Below are 21,129 nucleotides of genomic sequence, written 5' to 3'. Positions count from 1 at the left end.
CTCAAATGAAAAAACGGAAGACACGATGGTGATAAAAAAGACAAGGTGGATAAGCATAAAAATTTTCAATGAAATCAGAAGATAGAAACGGGAAGCCTCAATTACGCAGCCAGGCCTACTTTTGCAAAATTCTTGCAGAATGAGCTACAGGAATCTAGTCAAGGAAATTTTTGAGTCTAACATAGATTTCACGGCCTAGTAGGACTAACGGGGGAATCTGAGAAAAATTGGTTCGGGAAGTCCGGGTATAGATATCCAAGGTAAGCTAAAACCACCTCATTTCCACGTTGGAGCCTTTGCAGAGAGAGATTTCGGTCTCTTTCGCGCGACTTTTCTGGAGCCCACAATTGACCATTTTTAGCGCCGTCTCACGCGAGACATGAGGGGTAACTTCTTTACTCGACAATGATTCATTTTGTACGGCCGGTACCTATCCTAAAGCCTTAGAAAAAACCCTAGAAACCGAGTAGTGCACGAAGACCTACGACCTAAAACTGACCATAGCGGCCTGCCTGCTTGACCAAATTGGATGGGATTTGAACCATAGCATTCCCTAATATAATAGAACCTTTCTATACCATTAGATGACCATTTGACTGGGGTCAAGGAGGTCCCCAGTAGAAAAGTTAGGTTTTTGGCCAATGCCAGAATTTCGACCTGACTCCACAGATGGCTTGCCAATGAGGTCCATATACAATGTATATGATTGGTTTGGTGAAATCCATCAAGTAAAGCCCTCAAAAAGCAGAAAACGGCTTGAAGGTTACAAGGCGTCAAATTCGACATACGAGGCCAAACTGACTCGAAATGAGCCAAAATTGGACAGGTTGCTTCACGACTATGTTGCCGACAAGTCCCAAGCCTCAAAGTTGACCGACCAACCCAACAGACAGAGTAGTCACAAAAAATGGTGATTTCAGAGTCAACAGAGCACAAAGTGATGCTGGCATGACCAAACTTGACCAAATTCAATTTAGGACTTGTATTCGGTGTATGAAACATGTCTAGGTCAAAATTTGTAGGTTTTGCAAAGTTTTTGTCACTGTTGTAAATAATCGTGATTATTTACTTTTGCATCAGTTTTGCTTGGAAATTGTCAAATCACCTCACCTATCATGTGTACACACCTATTACATGCCAAAAAATCAAGTATGAGCCAAAATGACCACCCATTACTTGTAAAATTGCCAAAAAATGCAAAGAAGTCTTTGCAAGCTAAAATTTGGGTTATGGATAACTTTTCTTGATCCAAATTACTTCATATCTCATACCCAAGGTCCATACAATGTGTAGAACCAATTGGTACCAAAAAAAATATCAATTTTGGAAGAAAAGTTAATAATCGCGATTATTTACTTTTTGGTCAAAATTGGGAAATTTTTATATTTTGCCATCATACATCCAAAGTACATGATGTGTTAAGCCGACTAGCCAATTTTGAATCAATTTGGAGTTCAAAATCTAAAATTTCCTTTGTATCTACTGTTTCAGAGACCTAAAGCCAAAATCTGATACCCTTTTCACCGCATACAAATGAGCCCATATTTCACTCAGAGCATGTATTTGGTATATACTTCAAGCCTATAAAGCCAAGTTTGCAAAAAGTTGAAAATTTTCCTCAGCTGTAAATAATTGCGATTATTTACTTTGGTTGCAAATTTTTGTTTTGACCATACAATTTTGTTCCTTACATGTTTTTATGCATCTTTGCTTGTTCAAAAATTGATTTGAAGCAAATTGGACCAAATTGTCAGCATTTCAGGTCTAAAAGGACATTTTTTTGACAAATCTGCTAACTTTGCACCCTATTCACTAAACAGGAGCAATGCAAGGAGCGGAGAGGGCCAAGAAGAAGCTAAACCAAAAAGAGAAACTACAAGAACTACCCGCGTATCAACTAGACCCCGAGTCAGTCAAAGCAGCAAAGGTATCCTACCTTTCCAAAGAACAATTAGAAGAGCACCACACTACAGTCTTCACTGGCAGGTTCAAGAGTGAAGAGGGGCATCAGGTGGAGTTGCAAGTCCTGCCCAAAGAAGTCTATGATGTAACTGCCAAGCTAGAGACAAAAGAGGCTAACCGCAGGTTGGGGCTCAAGCATTTCTAACAAACAAGAGCCTTGCGCGAGTGGACTTTCGGAAAGCATACGAGCTTCTATCCACCATCAAAGAAGATGGAACCGCACAGATATCAGGCACCCAAGGGAACAAGGTTGAAGTAATAATCAGAAAAGAGATAGTGGCAGAGGCACTCAAACTGCCCACTGAAGGAATGACCATGCGGGCTAGAGACAAATAAACCGCGGGCACATTTACCCAAGAGACAGCCGCGGCTACATTCGCCGATCTTATCCACAAACAGGTGGAAGAGCCAGCCCGTTTGTACCACCAACACTTCCATTTTCTGGCAAAAAGGTCACTAAGTTACACTACACCAAATCACACCGTGGCCACCACATTCACTCAGGTTCTCAAGTCGACGACAAGGCAGCTAGTGGACCACGCACAGTATGTCTTGACAACCTTGAAGGGCACCAAGAAGGAAGGCAAAATCATGTACTTGGGTGTGTCATAGGTCTTGACTAGAATAGCATATCATGCCATTCGGCATAGCCGACAACCTACCACCTGCCCCTAATTAGAATACATAGATATTGGCAGCACAACCCTTTCCAAGAGCTACAAGGTCAGGTAAAAGGTCATATAAGTCTGATAATGAGTCAACTGATAGCTCGCCCTAATGGCACAGCAGCGAGATCTTTGACAAAGAAGAAAAGAGAGCTCGGAGAGAAGAGACGAAAAGGAAAGTTGTGGCCGCACACCAAGAAGAGCCAGCTAAAAAACAAGCGCGCTTTGAAAGAGAAAAAATGGCATACCAGCGCAGTAGGCAAGCACAAGGGAAGGACCCAGAAAAATGGGTACCTGCAGGACTGAAAGGACCTCGAACAAAGCATCATACAAGAAAAGAGGCGGATGATCCAATAGAGCATTTAGAAAGAATGTACCAAGAGGCTGAAGCTCTAAAGCTGAAGGAGGTAGAAGAAGCTGCAAAGAAAGCCAAGGAAGTGGAGGACCAAAGGCAAGCCAAGGAAATGGCTAGCCAAGAGCAAAGTCATGGATCTCCCCGACCCACCTCACCGCCTACAGAACAACAAGACCATCCCATGCCTAGTCCGCCACCATCACCTACAGGCAAAGACACCAATGAAGAAGCAGAGCCTGAGAAAGACAAAGATTCTGAGTCCACTCAACAAACAGAATCTGCACAAGAAGTTGACCACCCCGACAGACAAAAAGAAAAAGAAGCCGAGCCAGAACTGGAGAAGGCAGCAGAAGATACTCAAAAGCCAGAAGAGGAAAAGGCAAGTGGATCCGAACAAGAGACTGATAAAGATGCAGATGCGGGAAAAGAGTCTACCACTGCACATGAGACGGAGCCCGAGCTAGAAAAGGAAGAAAGGCCGGCACCTGAAGAGATAGCAAGGGTTGAGACAACACCCTCTACTTTTACTCAGCCAGAAACTGTCGAGGCATCAAAGCCTCGGGATGGCCAAGAAGAAGACCGACCATCTACCTCCACACAAGAACCACCACCAGTTACGACGCAGCAAGAAGCAACACATGAGACTGTAGGCACATCTCAGCTAGCACGACAGGAGGAGTGGCAGTCAAACGATGAAGTAATAGTACAGGTCAATGAATATGCACGATAGATGCACGAAATGATGGAGAGACTCTGTTCATCAGCTTTAAACCGCAACACAAAGGCCAAGGAACTTGAAATGGTGATCGACGCTCTCCAAGGAGAGCTAGAAGACAGGATGATTGTCATCATTGATCTCCAAAGGCAGGTGCAAGAGCTGAAGGCAGAAGCGGAACAACATCAATTAGCCAGAGATGGGCAACAAAAAGAAAATGGAGGAGTAAGGTGATCTACTCACCAAATTATCTGACGCCTGCAAAGCAAAAGACGAGCAACTGACAGAAGTTACGAATGAACTTCTTACGACCTCTCTGTCAGCTCAAAAAATTCAGGTGCAGTTAGATGTTGCCAATGATTCTCTGTAGTATTCTGAACAGAGGATCAATGATCAGGCCATTTTCTTACGGCAAATCAGAGAAAATCCAGCCGTGGCCTCGATCAAAGGAACTGATGAAGTGTACAAGGCACTTGAATAGAAAAACAAAGATTTAGAATTGGAATTAAAGCTAGAATAATCATAGAGCAGGGACCTGGCATTGATCTGGGTTCAAAGAGAGGAGGAGCTTCTAAAGGAGATAGTAGAACTCAAGCGGATTAATCAACTCCTCAGAGATGGGAAAGTACCAGACACGCACGAAGAGGCAGGCACTTCAGAGCCACCACAGATAGACATACCCTCGTCTCATTTGCTGAGTTTGAGATACAGTCCATAGCAGAGCCTAGTGGTGATGAATATTTTTAGATTAACATCACGGACGAAGACACAGTGCCAATGGTCCAACTGTCAAAAGTTGAAGAAGACGCACTGAAGGAGAAGAGTACCCTAGAGGTGGATGAGCAGTGGAAAGCCGCTATGGATTGGGAGTTGAGAGTTTTACACTCTGTCAACGTCACTCAACTCACTCCCAATCAGATCAACGCTCAATGGCACCAACAATCCCTGATGTACCCTCTCATCAAAGTAGAACTATTACAGGTGAAAGAAAGGCTATACAAGGATATGCAAGAAGATGGCGCAGATAAAGACCACCCAAAGTGGAGGTTAAGCTGGCTGAACAAGAATCCGAGATACCTTATTCTGTTCACAAGAGCACCTGCAGCCCTTCAAAGAGATTACAACCTTCTATCCTGTACCTAGAGTAAGGACATGGCAAGCGCATGAAGCACTGCAAAAGAAGAGGCCAACTTGGCTCAACTTTCCTAGGCTACCAGCTCCAGAGAGAGGCCAAGCAATGGAGGAATGCATGGTGAAAACCCTAACGAGCGCCATGTCTTTCTTCAAGAGTCTGCCAGATCTCTCCTGTGCCATGTTATGTAAGATCTACAGAATTCTGCTCACATGTATACACGTTTTTAATGAGCCAGAGCAAACAGGAGCCCCATGGCTATCATTCTTGGAAGGAAACAAAGGCTTATACTACGATCTGAGTGGGCAACCTTCAAAAGAGGTCCTTTACGGATTCTATGCCAGATGCATGTTCTTGCCATCGAATAATATGCTGGCCTTTGAAGAAGCATTCTACACTGGATTCTTCACCTGGCGAACGAAGATATTTGCACCAGTGATCAGCAACCTAACATCCAGGTTTGTAGGATACTCAGCAGTGGAGTTGAAGAATCAAGTAACAATGCAATTTCTGCAAGTGCCTGACAAAGACTGAAGAATCAGATACCAGAAGGCACTTGACGCGCTTAAAGACTACCTCGCCAGCCGTCAACCCGAAGACTATTTCAGCCCATAAAGCTGTGTCAAGGGACAACACAGGCGAGGAGGGGGGGAATGTTAGCAGCAACCTAACACGGACACCATTTTTCGGAGTTCTCTTTGTAAAACATTTATTATATTGATGAATCGGGAATATTGTAACTCCTACTTTCTCGGATAAACTCTGTAATTAATGAGCCGGGGCTACAAGCTTCCATATTGTATCAGCCAGTCATCACCCAGCTTTGGTAGAACTCTAGATTATTAGTTTTGACCACCCAAAAACCTTGGCTAAGGTATAAAAGCCAATTTTTGTAAGTTTTTAATAAGTTTTGGATAAGAAATACACAGCGTGAACTAACAGCGCTCACTTCTCTCCTTCTCGTGCTTCTTACTCCCTCTCCGGTTGTCACATTGCGATTGCGTTTGTTGCATTGCAATCGCAGGTAAGAGCTCTACGCATTGATATAAGCCATTCACAGTATTTTGTAGCTTTTGGCGTCGCCGACCCGCGGTCTAATTTCATCATAACTAGGAATTTACACTTTTAAATAAAAAATTAAGCATAGGTGGGGTATTGGGGCATCGCTGCTAAGCATTTAGATGCAGTCTGGGTCGAAAACGACTAGGTCAAAAATCCACTACTGTTAATAATCGCGATTTTGGAACTTGACCTGAAGTGGGGTTTGAGACCATAGGCATGTGTGCTTAGGTCTGATAAACTTGTTCTAGAAGTTTCGTTACGTTTGGATGTCGTTTGTTGCTATAACGGATGTGATTTGCTTGTCGATGAGCGATTGGCTTTTGGTGATTTCAGTCACTTGAGTGTAGCTTGAGTTAGATGCGAGTTATTAGTTGTTTTTCGAGAGATTGACAACCTCTTGTAGCCTCTATGCACTAGCCGAGTCAGCTTCATCCCATGGTTTGACAAAATAATCGTGGTTCTCGCTAATACTGCAATAAGATAGGATGGTGAGGTTAGACATGCGTCCCTTAGCCAGATACGACATGTTATTGCTAAATGGTATGGCCCCACTTGAATAAGAGCTCGGATAATTCCATGGTGGATTGTAAGCCCTTGAATTTTGGGGACGTGGGAGCTACATGGGCATGAGGTGCAACAGGTACATAGTCTTAATGCACACCTGTAGGTATTGTTGGGGGATACTGTGCTACTAGGTAGCGGTGCAGTGCTAACAAATGAGGTGCAAGGTGTACTTTTTCTACTTATCATTGGAGTAGGTATCATAGCCATAGTGTCTCCAAGAGACGGATGAGCTAGATTTGGAAAAGTAAAACTACTACTTGTGGGTTCAGACTGTACCGAAACTCCAGGCGACACAATATATGAAGGGTCTATTGGAATCATTGAAGGAGTTTCCATTTGTGACAGTGTCGGTTGTCTGGCCTTGCCCGTATCCAAGAATCTCATAAGGCCCATTGAAGGAATGTTAATCCCTCGATTTTGCCTCTCTGATTGGATGATGATATGGATGACATTGTAGACCATCTGTTGCCGCTCCTCTAGACTTGTGGCACTAGAAATAGATTGTACAACTTCTAACCAACCTATATGGTATGTGTAGCCCATGTACAGGTCAGTCAAGATTTTAGTTTGTAGGTCATATTCCCAATTTTTGTTGAGAAATAACCCTTCTAGGGCCGGCATACTAGAGATTTCCCTTGAGGTGGAAGCATTGTTGTTCCCCACAATTTGACCCACATTGCCTACTAACTCAGGAGCACTCGGTTGCTTGATTGCTATGCCTGTTGTCCCAGGGGTATTTCCCTTCATGGCTCAACGTTGTTCTAGGAAACTCTCCGTTTCCCTCTCCCTAGCCGCTTGCATATAGCGCTCAACTTCTTGTGCCTCCGCAAGACTCCTACCATCGGGTAGTAGAACTTCGGGGGTGATTTGCAGGATCTTCCATTACAGCAGGGGACATGATATCGACGTAGACACTCTTGGGGAGTATAGGCTCCCCCTCAGATACCAAAGGCGAATCTACCTCTCCCTCACCTTCGTTAACTTCACTAGCCGCAGGTTCAGAGCGAGTAGCTCTACTAAAGGTTTCTATAAAGCGACTAAACACACTAGATCCACGCTACGGGTCCCAGACAGGTACATTTTTGTTTATTTTCTCGGGGTTTGGTGTAGGATGATTTTCCATAATATCGTAGTCAGATGAAGAGTCACTAGCCGCTATGTTTGGGTCTTGGGTTGTATTACCTTGTGTCCTTGCTGAGGGCCCGGAACCTAAGGTAGGTGGGTATTGAGAATCCGCATAAGTCAAAGTGCTTGCTAGTTGCTCGGCCTCTAGCACACAACCAGAGCGTAGATGCATGTACCTTTGGCACCCTACAAGCGTCGACGAATACCCTTGAAGGTTAACCGCTTGATTTTTTTGGTATTTTGCACCCCATTTTCACTCGTTTTTTGATGTTTTTAATATCTTTTTACGATCATTTTTTGGATTAGATCATGTGATAGCTCAAAACGAGCGTATTTCTTAGGGGGTTGTGGTGTGCTTTACAGCACAGCGTTCGGTTACCCGAAGCTCCGATGGTCCTCAAAAGGATCGATTTTTACTTACGCATGAGGCTAAAATGAGTAAATTCAAAGGGTGACCGAGGCTTGAGCCTAGACTTGGGCTTGGTGAATGTTCCCGATCCCGATTCTTCCTATTAAATATTTTTTAATTTTTCTTTTTTTTTGGATAAGGTCGTCGCGGTCGCGCCACACACACACACACACCTAACCTACCTGCTTGTAACTAACAGAGCTACTGTTACACACTGTTTAACACAGTACTACAACAAGTAATTAACCAACAGATCTACTTACTGGACCTTATAGATCTAAGATTATAGATCTAATACCTTAAATCTAACACCTTATCAATAGAAAACAGTACATTGCAGCAAAAAAAATCTAACACCTTATTAACAGAAAACAGTACACTGCAACAAAAACAAAGTTCACAAATCCTTCTCAATAGCCACACATCTTCTTTCTCTACCTTTCCTACATCTCACATTGCACCACAAAGCAGCATAGAGTGCTATTCGAGCTTAGTGCAGGGCATCTTCCCAGTAGCGGCACCAAAAATGTGCGCATCTGTCGACGTGTCAAAGCAAGGGACTTGCCGTACACTGTGTGCGAGCCACAAATGGATGTAAGCACACAACCAGATTAATCTAGCAAGCTCAAGAGAGCAAGGGTGTGTCACTCACCGCCCTACGCTCTCCTTCGTGAAGGATTCCTCGCCACACTCAACTGCCTCGTCGTTGTCGTGCCGTTGCAATGCTTGATAACACACACACACACACACTCTCTCTCTCTCTCACACATACACACACACAAGGAGATGAAGAAGAAGATGGAGATAGAGCAAGAGCACTCTTTGCAAAAATGAGAGAATGAGTGATTTTTAGGTTTAGGTGACTTTTATACGAGCTCGCCCATTCACACTTGGGCGCCCATGCTTAGCCAACTAACCCTTGAATGTTCCAATTAGAGTGCACCTCTCATCGGCGATCACTCTTACCCTTTTCATATTGGACCAACAAGCCCGGCCCATGGCTACTAGAAGTGGACACCGGTGGTTAACAGGGGGTAATTGAATTGAGCAAAAGGTTGCAACTTAATCATTCTGCTTAAACCCTACTCCTTAACCTACTTTGGTAGTTGTTTACACATTTCCATTTAGCCTGGTAATATCAACCATTTAGTCTCTAGATCGAAACCCCATCTTTGAGGCAATCATCTTACTCTAAATCAAGCGTAGTCAATTTTTTCTTATTTCTCGTAGAACCAGAGAGAGAGAGAGAGAGAGAGAGAGAGAGAGAGAGAGAGAGAGAGAGAGAGAGAGAGAGAGAGAGAGAGCGAGAGTTACGTGTTCTCCTGGTTGTCGATCACAAAACCTCGTGCAAAACATAGTTGAGAAGGAAAATGTTGGGATAAAGGGTTGTCCTCGTGCTAAAGAATGGTTATGTAGAGGAGAACGTTGGGCTACAATATATAAAATGCATTGCCAAACAAGAACATACGTAGATTGACATCAACCACCTAAGAAGAAAGTAAACATGTACATAGTGCATCGAGAACTACAATACATAAGTTGAATTTCCCAACAATGAGAAAAGAAGTGTGTATCTATTTGATATATAGATACAATGATCAAGATTGAGCATGTACTAGTGAGTAAAACATGTAGCTGAACTAAACTTCATGAAGCATTGACAAACTCAAAAAATACAAAAAACATCAATAGACTATAAAAATTAAATTGCACTACCGACGTGATAATCATGTATGGGTGTCGTCCAATTGTCCAACACAGAGGACAATGTTTGTGTTAAGCTACATAAAACCAATGTGAATAATTAAACATTTCATCTTACAATGACACAGAGTGAAAATGCTAATTGTACAATGCATGTATACAAAAGTGCCATACAAAGGTATGGTGGAGAGTTGGCATTGTGGTCTCTCCAAAAATTATAAGAAATGAAAGTCATGCCCTGCCTCATAGGCTTTATGTGTTGGACCAAGAAAATGCTAGGCATGGGGAATTGGATGCAGATAACGGACCTTACAGTGTTTTCGAGCTGGAGTCGTCGACCTTGCATGTGGGGGTGGACTGATAGAGATGATGGCTTTGGGAATGGACCGGCAGAGTTGTTGAGATTGGGGGATGTCGTGAGTTTGGCGCTCATACGGGTGATGGCTTTTGCGTTTCTTTACCAAGTATTTATTTCATAAATATAGTGCGCCTCAATGGCTGCTCCTCCATGTGACTCACTCCTATGTCATGAACTTTGGATGAAGCTCAATGCCATTCCCATTGAGGTTTTGGAAAACGTTTGATGACTCTGCCCTCATGTCAATTGTCCCTCTCAATGATGCTATCATGTCTACCCTTCTACTTACTTGATTTCCTGCTTCCACTATATTGTATGAAGTCGATCTTGAACTCTGCTACCACTTTGTAAAAGCATCCAAAGTTAGCTTCATACTCTGTGCAAGCCTTCGAAAAGAGGGACAAATACTCCAAAGCTATTGAATAGCAAAGTCTCTCCCTATTAGTTAACGAGGCTACTGTGAAGGAATGGATCGAAGGCGTGTGTGTGTGCAACAAAGATGGAGAGAGAAGAGAGGGGGAGAGAGAGAGAGAGAGCACAACACAGGGATGTGGGGTGGAGCTCCCAAATCTCACTGTATGCGCTAGCTAGATCCTCTGATGCAGCCTCTGTCGATGTTGTGTAGTCCTCCGCAGTCGTGGACGTCTAGATCTCTCTACTTACCTCTCTCTCTCTCTCTCTCTCTCTCTCTCTCTCTCTCTCTCTCTACTTCCCTATCTCTCTACTGATCGAACGAGCGACTGAGCTAGGGAGATAGGAAATAGCTAGAGAGATAGAGAAAGAGAGTTTTATATATATATATATATATATATAGAGAGAGAGAGATAGGAAATAGCTAGAGAGATAGAGAAAGAGAGTTTTATATATATATATATATATAGAGAGAGAGAGAGAGAGAGAGAGAGATAGGAAATAGAGAGATAGAGAGATAGAGTTATATAAGAGAGTATATATATATATATAAGAGAGTATATATATATATATATATATATATACTCTCTTATATAACTCTATCTCTCTATTTCCTATCTCTCTTATATATATATATATATATATATATATATATATATATATATATAAGAGAGTATATATATATATATATATAAGAGAGTATATATATATAGAGAGAGATAGAGTTATATAAGAGAGTATATATATAGAGAGAGAGATAGAGTTATATAAGAGAGTATATATATATATATATATATATATATATATATATATATATATATATATATATATATATAGAGAGAGAGAGAGAGAGAGAGAGAGATAGAGTTATATAAGAGAGTTATATATATATATATATATATATATATACTCTCTTATATAACTCTATCTCTCTATTTCCTATCTCTCTAGCTATTTCCTATCTATAGAGAGAGAGAGAGAGAGAGAGAGAGAAAGAGAGATAGCGAGAGTGAGATGGAGAGAGAAAGAGAGATCGAGATCTCTTTTTTGAGCAAGAACCATGCAAGGCTTCTGAATCTTTCTCAAGTTGCTCATCCATCTCCACATTATCTTCTGGCTTGGACATGGAGGGCCCGTCTGGTTTACAATCAGGTAGAAAACTTTCATTGGGCTGAGAACTTCCATGGCTTCTGCATGTGGTGAAAAAAACACCAGGATGGGCATAATATCCTTGGAAAAACCTGTGCAAAAAATTGCAAACAGACGGAACATTACAAAAATGACAAAAATGGTCATGCTTTAATATATGATTCATCAAGTGCGGCATTGGAAAGCGCGTCCAGAGGGGAGCATGGCAGAAGGATGGCTGGTGCAAGAGTCTCTTGTATTGACGACCGAATTTCTATCCGTTTCTGACCCAGAAATTCCTCGACTGTGGGGCGATGAGGAGGATGCAAGACTGGTGGGAGAGGAGCCGCACGGGCAAGGGGTGCCGAAGAAAATGAACCTGGCCATGCGAGAAAAGATCATGAATTTCTGTATACTAAATTCAGCGCCAATGCAAAAATGGCTTGAAAGGTACGAAGAAGAGAAAGAGAGACGCAATCTAGAGCGACAGGATTTCAGGCGAAGTCGAACGACTAGAGGCTTACCCTTGCCAGACTATCTCGCTCCTCTACCTGAATTCCCTACAATGGCATGGTTGGACAAGACAGTGAGAGCAGCTCGACAGATCGGAGAACCCATATCTCTAGAAAAGTAAGAGCTGGCTATTGGATGTGACTGGAAGTATCATACATACATGGCACTGTGGTCGCATGGAAATCATTTCAGAACACAACAAATTGACAGCAGAAGAAACACGTTTGACAGTGGGGTAATGGTTAGTTTCATGCAAAAGAGCAGGGCCAGTGCTAGAGACACAAATGAGAGCACTAGCAACCTGGATTACTGTGGTCTGGTGTCAGATATCCTGAAAGTAAGCTTCAGGCGGTTTGAGATGTTTTTGTTGGATGTGAAGTGGTTCAAGGTGATTACTTCTGGTCACAATGCAATGGTACGCAGAGATGGAAACAAGCTTGTGCAAATAGATTCTACAAAGACTTGGACATATGCGAGCGACACATTTGCTCTCCCCGAACATTGCGAGCAAGTGGTCTTTGTACCAGACCCTCGAGAGCGACAATGGTGGTTTGTGGTTCAGGTTGCCCCAAGAAATAAACAAGTATTTGAAGGGCAAGATCTCCTGGAGGAAAGTAAGTCAGACGACGTCCATACTACTGTGACATTAGATGAGATGGACGAAGGTATGGCAGAGGAAGCTGACAGATATACAAGGGATGACGCAGACGAGCCAGAATTGACACTTGTAGATGAAGATGCAATGGATGAAGACAATCTGCCAGAACGAGTTGGGGCAGAGTTATGTTTGCAATTAGAGATAGACGATGATGCGGTGCAAGATCTTATCGATGATGCCTCACTCGTCGAGGCCTAGGCCTGTAAGTGTTTGTGTGAAGACTTTTATTTAAAATTAAGCTTAAATTTAATTTAAACAACTGTGTTCTTACGCTTTATTTTACTTTCTTTGTGCAGGACTTGAGTATGGCAGACGAGATTCCAGATCCCGCTTCCATGAGTGCAGATGCATTCATGGGCTTCGTTACACGGATGACGCCTGCTCAGATAGGCTTCTCAGTACTGGGTAGCCAGAGGCACGGGTACTACGCCTCCGGGCTTCACACCCGAGGGACCGACGCCTAGGGGGGGGACACCTATGGGGTTCAGGACGCCTATGGGTACGACGCCTTCTTCTCCCATCACGGCCGCTTCGACACCTAGGGGTGGGGCAAAGGCGGGTACGTCCTCATCTCCGCAGCACAGGCGCACTCGCCGATCTCGGCGATCGTCAGGTGGAGGTGGTGGTTGCTGTGGAGGAGGGTCCACAGATGCTTTGACCCCTCCTCGCTCACGACCCCCGTCTTACCCAAGCACACCTCTCGACACACCTCTTGGCACACCTCGGACACCTTGGGGGACACACGATCCTAGTGCCTCCAAGATCTATATTGTACGGGGAGATGGTTCTGTTGACATGGATAGAGTCGGGACTGAGATGCAACAGCGGATTCACCAGCTCGTGGAACTGCAGTTTTCGACCATCATTCTGACGTCTTGGGATCAACAAGAAAAGGAAAAAGTCACTTACATAGTGGAGACCATCCTGAGAGAGTACCAGCCTGCTCCGGGTTCTTCCGTTGTTTCGGCGCGGTGGATCAAGGGTGTTGCACGGGACACCATCAAACATCGACGAGATGCAGCTCGGAAGGCTTTCAGGACCGGCTCGCCGAAGCCTTCGGGCATCCCACACGAGACGTGGCTGCAGATCAGGGAGGATGAGTGGACAGTGGCCACGCGGTTCAGACAATAGCGTGAGGCCGTGCAGGTACAACAGATGACAAGGGGGACATCTCATCTTGGCAGCGGAGGCTTCGATACCTTTCGCTATGAGTTTGTGAGTTTCTAATCTAATCTTAACTATGGCGTTTTTTAAAACGTGATGAATCATGTATTCTTATTGCTTTGATTTTTGTATAAACGCAGAATCTTGCGATGCATCGAGCTCCATCACGCGAGGAGGAGTCAGATGGATATCGCAGAGGTATCTATGAAGTACTGAATGATCTTGAAGCTTCAAGAGAGCCTGTAGACTGGGAGGCCTTACAGTCTCGCTGATCGCTTCAGGTGAGACGTTAATATGTGTGAGTTGATTTAATTAAGTTAGTATATGTGAAGTAATATCAATACTAATTTTATAAGTTGTCCTATGTGCAGGTTGCGACGCCTAGTCATTAGTGGACCAGATTTCATCTATATGCTTTGTGAGACACAGACACGCTTCTATGTCTCTTTTTTGTACAAACAGCTAGTGTTCAGACAGTTATTGTTTCCCTTATGGTTATGATTATTGTCATTGTCATTGTATAGACAGTTATTGTTTCTCTTTCTGGTTATGCTTATGGTTATTGTTAATTTTGTTTATGGTTATGGTTATCTGCATTATGGTTTTGATCAAAGTGATTATAGCCGGTTATGGTTTTAAGTTATGGTTATGGTTCGTTATGGTTATGCTTTTAAGTTATGGTTATGTTTTTAAGTTATGGCTATGCTTTTCAGTTGGTACGGTTGTCTTTCATTGGCCTTAAATCTCATGTGAGATCCTACATGGATAGCATGTAGGAAGCGTATACGTGATATGGTTTTTTTTGAAAAGTTTATGTAAAAACAAAGGGAACTCTGCCAAAATTTTTGCGCGCGGGAGCATGGTTGATATTTTGGTGCTGCTCGCTTTCTTGGGCAGAGGGCAGGAAGTCTGGCTGTGGCTGTGTCCATCTTTTAACTGGGCACAGGCCAGGCTACCTGCCCTCTGCCCAAGAAAAAAAAATTCTGCTATGCGCGTCGCTATATGCGTTGCTATCAGCGTCGCTAATGGCGACTGGTTTTACAGCGACGCGTATAGCGACGCTCATAGCAACAGGTAGCGTCGATATATGCATCGATAACACCTTCTTTTGTTGTAGTGAAACACTCGTTTTCTTGTGTTTTTTATGTTTTTTAGAGCCTTGATCTTAAGGCTTGTCTCGTCTACCAATCATTCTCCAAATCCTAATCTAAATCTACAGTTCTACAATCCTAAAGGTACTTAGGAAGTACGATTACTTCCAAGCTACCTCTACACAGCAAAAGATGACAATCTTAAGATATGCAGTTTCTAAAAGAAAATTTTGAACTCTAGGTGAACCTAGAGGAAGTTAAAGGACAACTACACAAGACGCTCGTGTTTTTTCCTAGTTACGGTCTCTTCGATCCTCGGCAACGGCGCCAAATGTGGGACGCATGTCTAACCTCACCATCCTATCTTATTGCAGTATTAGCGAGAATCACGATCAATTTGTCAAACCATGGGATGAAGCTGACTCGACTAGTGCATAGAAGCTACAAGAGGTTGTTAATCTCTCGGGAAACAACTAACAACTCGCATCTAACTCAAGCTACACTCAAGTGACTGAAATCACCAAAAGCCAATCGCTCATCGGCAAGCAAATCACATCCGTTATAGCATCAAACGACATCTAAACGTAACGAAACTTCTAGGACAAGTTTATAAGACCTAAGCACACATGCCTATGGTCTCAAAACCCACTTTAGGGCAAGTTCCAAAATCACGATTATTAACAACACTGGATTTTTGACCTAGTCGTTTTCGACCCAGAATGCATATAAATGCTTAGCAATGATGCCCCAATACCCAATCTATGCTTAGTTTTCGATTTAAAAGTGTAAATTCCTAGTTATGATGAAATTAGGCCATAGGTCGGCGATGCCAAAAGCTACAAAATACTATGAATGGCTTACGTCAATGCGTAGAGCTCTTATCGACGGTTGTAATGCAACACACACGATTGCAATGTGAAAACCGGAGTTCCCTTCGCATGGTGCAATTCCCAAGGCAAAACCCAACACACAACCCCCCCCCCCCCCCCCCCTTCCCGTGATGGTGATGGTGTCAATCCTGAGGATATGTATAATACGCCTGATAGAGATCCTAGAAGTAAGGTAGTAAAAATAGCCAGGCTCACACAAAAATTTAGTGGAGACGGGGATGTGAGAAATCATATCGAAGTGTTTGAACAAATATGCAATTCTGTAGGAGAACACAATGACCTGCATAAGAGTAATGCTTTAAGCCTAACCTTAAGTGGGAAGGCAGGGGATTGGTATGGAATCCTAAGGGTGGAAGAAAAAACGAATTACCCTACTCTTAGGAGACTTTTCTTGAAAGAATACATACAAGAGGGAGTGCTTTGGGCTGTAGCCTCTCAGCTCCAGAAATCCCAACGAGAGAAAGGAGAGTCGGTGAGAGACTTTATTAGTTGCTTGAAGCATCTGAATTTTGTTGTAATCCAAATGAGTTCTTCAATAATAATCAATTGCTTGATAGATTCATTAGGGGATTACGACATGAGGATATCTACAATGGCCCAGTCATTAGAGGTATCACTACTTGGGAAGCAGTCATCACCAATGCGATCCAATTGGAGGATAATTTAATGATTCAAGGAGAAAGAGTGTCCGTTGACCCTAAATCAACTAGCTCGTAAGCTTCGGGGTATCAGCCAATGACCCTAAAGCCTATTGCTAAGGAGCCAAAGATATCTGAGATGACTTTAGCAAATCTCACCAAGGCCATTCAAGAGAGTCTTAGAGACAATCGTGCTCCGCAAAACAATCATATGTATCCAAGAAGGGAGCAACAATGGTGCTCAGTATGCTGTGGTATGCATAGTACCAGTGAATGCCCTACTTTTAGAGTGAAATTCAATGGGAATTGCAATGCCTATGGGAGGTATGGTCATCAAGCTAAGGATTGCATAGTATTTAAGCATGTGATGGCCAATAGACCAACCTTAGCATGGACAGACACACTTCGAGTGTCTGCATTGATGACGGCCCCACCTCTTGAACAAACATCACAACACATGGCCCCTAGGTCTCAAAATGTTGTTCAAACAACACCCTTACCACCTCCAGTGCTAGGACCACAACCACCACATTCAAGAATCACTTTTATGAATCAAGTGGGTTGTGAGTCATCTACTGCTTGTTTGGAAGGTTGTGAGAAAGATATAGACCCTAATATTGCCTATGGGATTGATGTGCTTGAAGAATGTCCACAATACTACATGGAGGACTATTGGGGACAAGTCAAACCTATCTATCAAGTAGTTGTTGTTGCAAGAGGCCAAAATATCAATTACACTACCAAGAGACCACCTCTTCAATGCTATGAGTGGGGAGGTCCACATCGTATAGTCGAGTGTCCTATTAGGCTACAAAATAATGCCATACTATTGCAAATCAATGAAGCGAGCACGTCTACAATGTTGATACTCATCTGTAATCGATATGGCATAGATCATTTGATTGCCCAATGTCCAAATAATCCAAATGCATTGAAGATCACGCCATTAAACTTGATTGAGATTACCGAGGAGCCATCACAAAGTACACCTGTGGTACCAGTAAACGTACTCACACGATCGATGCTCCAAAAACAAACTTATATTCTTGAAGAAAGAGACACGGCATCAATTGGCCAATCTCAGAAGAAGAAGAAAACACGAAGGAAGAGATCGCAAAACGCAGTGAAGTCAGATCCCAGTTCAAAGACCAACATAGGGGCTGGTGACGACCTCGTATATATGAACGATGCAGAAGAGAATTCTGATTCAGGTAAAACCATGGAGACCAAAACGATCACAAAGAAAGAAACTAACAAGGAAGATCGTCATGAGCCACAATGGCCGGAATCAAAGAAGAAGATAGGAACTTATCCAAACCCTACAGAGGAGATCGAGCGAGTCAATCAATTAAGGAGTTTGGTAAAAGATACCCAAAGGGATCTAGAACAGATCCAGATTATAGACACATTGTTCCCTACGCAGCAACAACCTCACAAAGTCCATAGACCCCTAGACATACCTAGTGTCATCCAAGAAGAAAGTGACTTAAAGTCATGGGAAAGTGGGTGTACTCACTTCTTGTTGGAAAGAATGTTTACAGAGGGACTACCTGATCCTATCAAAGAAATGGAGATCCCATCTTCTCCATGTCAAAGGACTGAAGACCAAAAGGTGAATATTGCCATATTGATGGATTTCATGGCTTCAGAAGTGAGAACCACCATCATGTCCAAACTATATGGAGACCCCGAGCTATTCTTAGCTCTTCCAGCTTTCCTCAATGGAGAACTGAAGGTCGGGCTACCACAATTTGCACAGATGGATGGAGCTAGGGAGATGCCAATAGAGGAGGAACACTTAGATCCACAACCCAACCTAGATGAGAACCCTGTTGTAGAAATACATGTTAACAAGTTGGGACAATACTTTGAGGGTGATGAATCCAATGCAACCATACCAATCACTACCAAGGGATTAACTATGAAGGGAATCCTTGATGGTGGCACTGGGGTTAGCATTGTGACTAAAAATTGCCAGGAAACTATGGGAAGACCTCACCTTGGGACCACAACCATAGTAGTAAAGATGGCTAATGGATCTATTGTTAAACCTATTGGGATGGTAGAAAATCTCAAGGTCAAGGTCTTTGGACATAAAATAAGAAATGCCTTTATTGTTATGGATTTCTCCAAGCACACTATGGCATCTGAGATGATCTTAGTACGTCCTTTCATTAGGGAAGAAAAAATGGTGCATGACTGGTCTAAAAACCATGTCTACTTGCAGTTCCAAGATTCTGTCATTCGAGTGGATCTTGTAACTGGTTGAGCACATCCTCTAGGAAACAAGTTTATAATTGATAATAGATACGACACCACAGCTTACTCGGCCCCATTGTAGTATTGTTACACATGTAAAGTGGACACTGATGTTGGGGAAGATTCTCCTTATATGGATGTACTACCTGGGATGACTTAGTCGGACAATGTGGATTGGGTCCACTTAGTAGCAACCATAGACACTTGGGGAAACAGGGGGATGACCTAGGTAACACCTGAGGGGGATGAAATGCCACCACTCATACCCTTAAATATACTAGAAGAAATGCATCTAGCGTCTGATGACCTACAAGATGAAGGTTTGACTGGCAAATGAACCAGTAGCATCTCACAAGACTATAGCCCACACGATTTGGAGTCAGAATCATAAATTGAAATTGACTCTGAGGATGAAAAATCTAAGTTCAATCTTAGTGCAAATGTGGGGACAAATCATTCAGGGTCCAGTGGTACCCTAGATGACAATCGATCAAAGGGAGCAAAAGACACTAGTAGCGATTCATCTAGTGACTCTTCACTCGAGATCGGCCGTAATAAAAAATTAGACAAGAAGAGTAAGAGATATAAGAGGCAACAATATCGAGCAAAATGTGCGTGCTAGAATAGATGAAAAGAAATCTATTGCAGAATGGCTTAATTATATAGGGGCATGTGATGCTCATCAAAAGTTGGTAGATAATTGGGGTGAAAACCTCCAAAATCTCATGTGGTGTTGTCCACAAACCCTTGACCTCGCCCAACTAGAGATTGCCAAAAACCAAAACTAAATTGCACTGCTCGAAGACGACAAAACCAAGAGTTAGCACAACATCAACAGAAAGCAGCCAAAGAACAGGCAGAGCTTAAAAATATCTAAGCAAGAGTTGAGACTCGAGAAAGACAACATCGTCTTAGACGCCAATGAGAGGCTAATCTAGGAATCACGGAAGCGTTTTTTGAAGACACTGATGATGATTCATTCGAACTCTGAGCCACCCCTGTGATATCCAATTGAACTAAATAGCCAGAGTACTATATAACGCATTATTGGATACAAGAGCTCAACATAATTTGTTATCCTATGGATTTTGGTGTCAACTAGGAAAACCACCCCTATCCACAAGCACCATCCAAGTCAAGGGTGTATAAGAAGAAGACCATTGTTTTTGAAATCCTACACACTCCTGTTATTTATTACAATGGAACCGTGGTTCAAAGCCTTTTGGTCATGCCTGTTGGTAGTATGGAGGGTAATATAAACTTGGGGTGCAAATGGATGTCTGCAGTCAAATGTAATATTGATTGGGAGACCGGGAGTATCACGACGCAGAAACCAACTCATGGCCCTACGGCTCAAGGAATAACACCTGAAATCTCACCTCGTCATAGCACAAAAAACAACAAAATATTGCCAATCCAAAAAGCCACAACATCCTTGCCAGTAGCACAACCCTCTAAAGCTTCAACTTCCATGGCTACGACATACATTGCTACATCAAAGGCTCCACGTGATATGACCAAGGGTACATATCAATGGGTCCCCAAGGTATCATTATCGGACCCCCCTATGGTTCAAGTGAATTCACAAAGGAAACCTCGAAGGAAGGCGTCCACTCACGTTAAGAAGGTGAAAACCAAATCATGTTGGATTCCCAAACAACTATTAGAAGCCCAAGGCTACTATGATGGAAATGATCGAATTTGGGTACCTAAACGTAAATCGTGTCCTTCATTATCCACTACGAAACCATGTGAGTCAAACCTTGTGATTCCAAAGCCGATGGAAGATCGTGGGAAGGGAAAGATCACAGAATGCTACACACCTATTCTAGAGCTAGTTTGGGTTCGAAGGCAAAACCAATCTTTTCGGTCTAGCTCGGGAAAGGGGGAGTCCCATGAAGCTTCTAGCTCCTCATGTAATACATTCATAGAGGTAAAAGCTTCTACACAACCTCCACCTACCATAGGCAGCCTCCATGAAGCTACAAAAGATTCGACACCTCCCATTGTTCAATTATTACCTGATGCACTACTTCAAGTTCGTTCATGGGAGAGTACCTTACCACCCTTGCAACTCGATGAGGCATCCAAGGTAATAAAGAACTATCGGTTAAAATCCTCACCTATTACCAATTGGAATAACTGGTTCCAAAATGCGATGGCATCCTTTTAAAGTATGATCTACCCAAGGAAGGAGGGGGTCTCCATTCACGTCAGCCTATTGAATTATTTCTCTCTTACCGTTCTTTCCTTGACCCTTGAGCTTTCCGATTTTAGGGATTGTATATATATAGATATATAGTAACTAACCACCCTAGTTTTTCAA

This window comes from Adiantum capillus-veneris, chromosome 9 (genome assembly GCF_014529385.1).
Source record: "Adiantum capillus-veneris isolate H3 chromosome 9, ASM1452938v2, whole genome shotgun sequence".
NCBI lineage: Eukaryota > Viridiplantae > Streptophyta > Polypodiopsida > Polypodiales > Pteridaceae > Adiantum > Adiantum capillus-veneris.
This window is presented reverse-complemented; position numbering follows the sequence as displayed.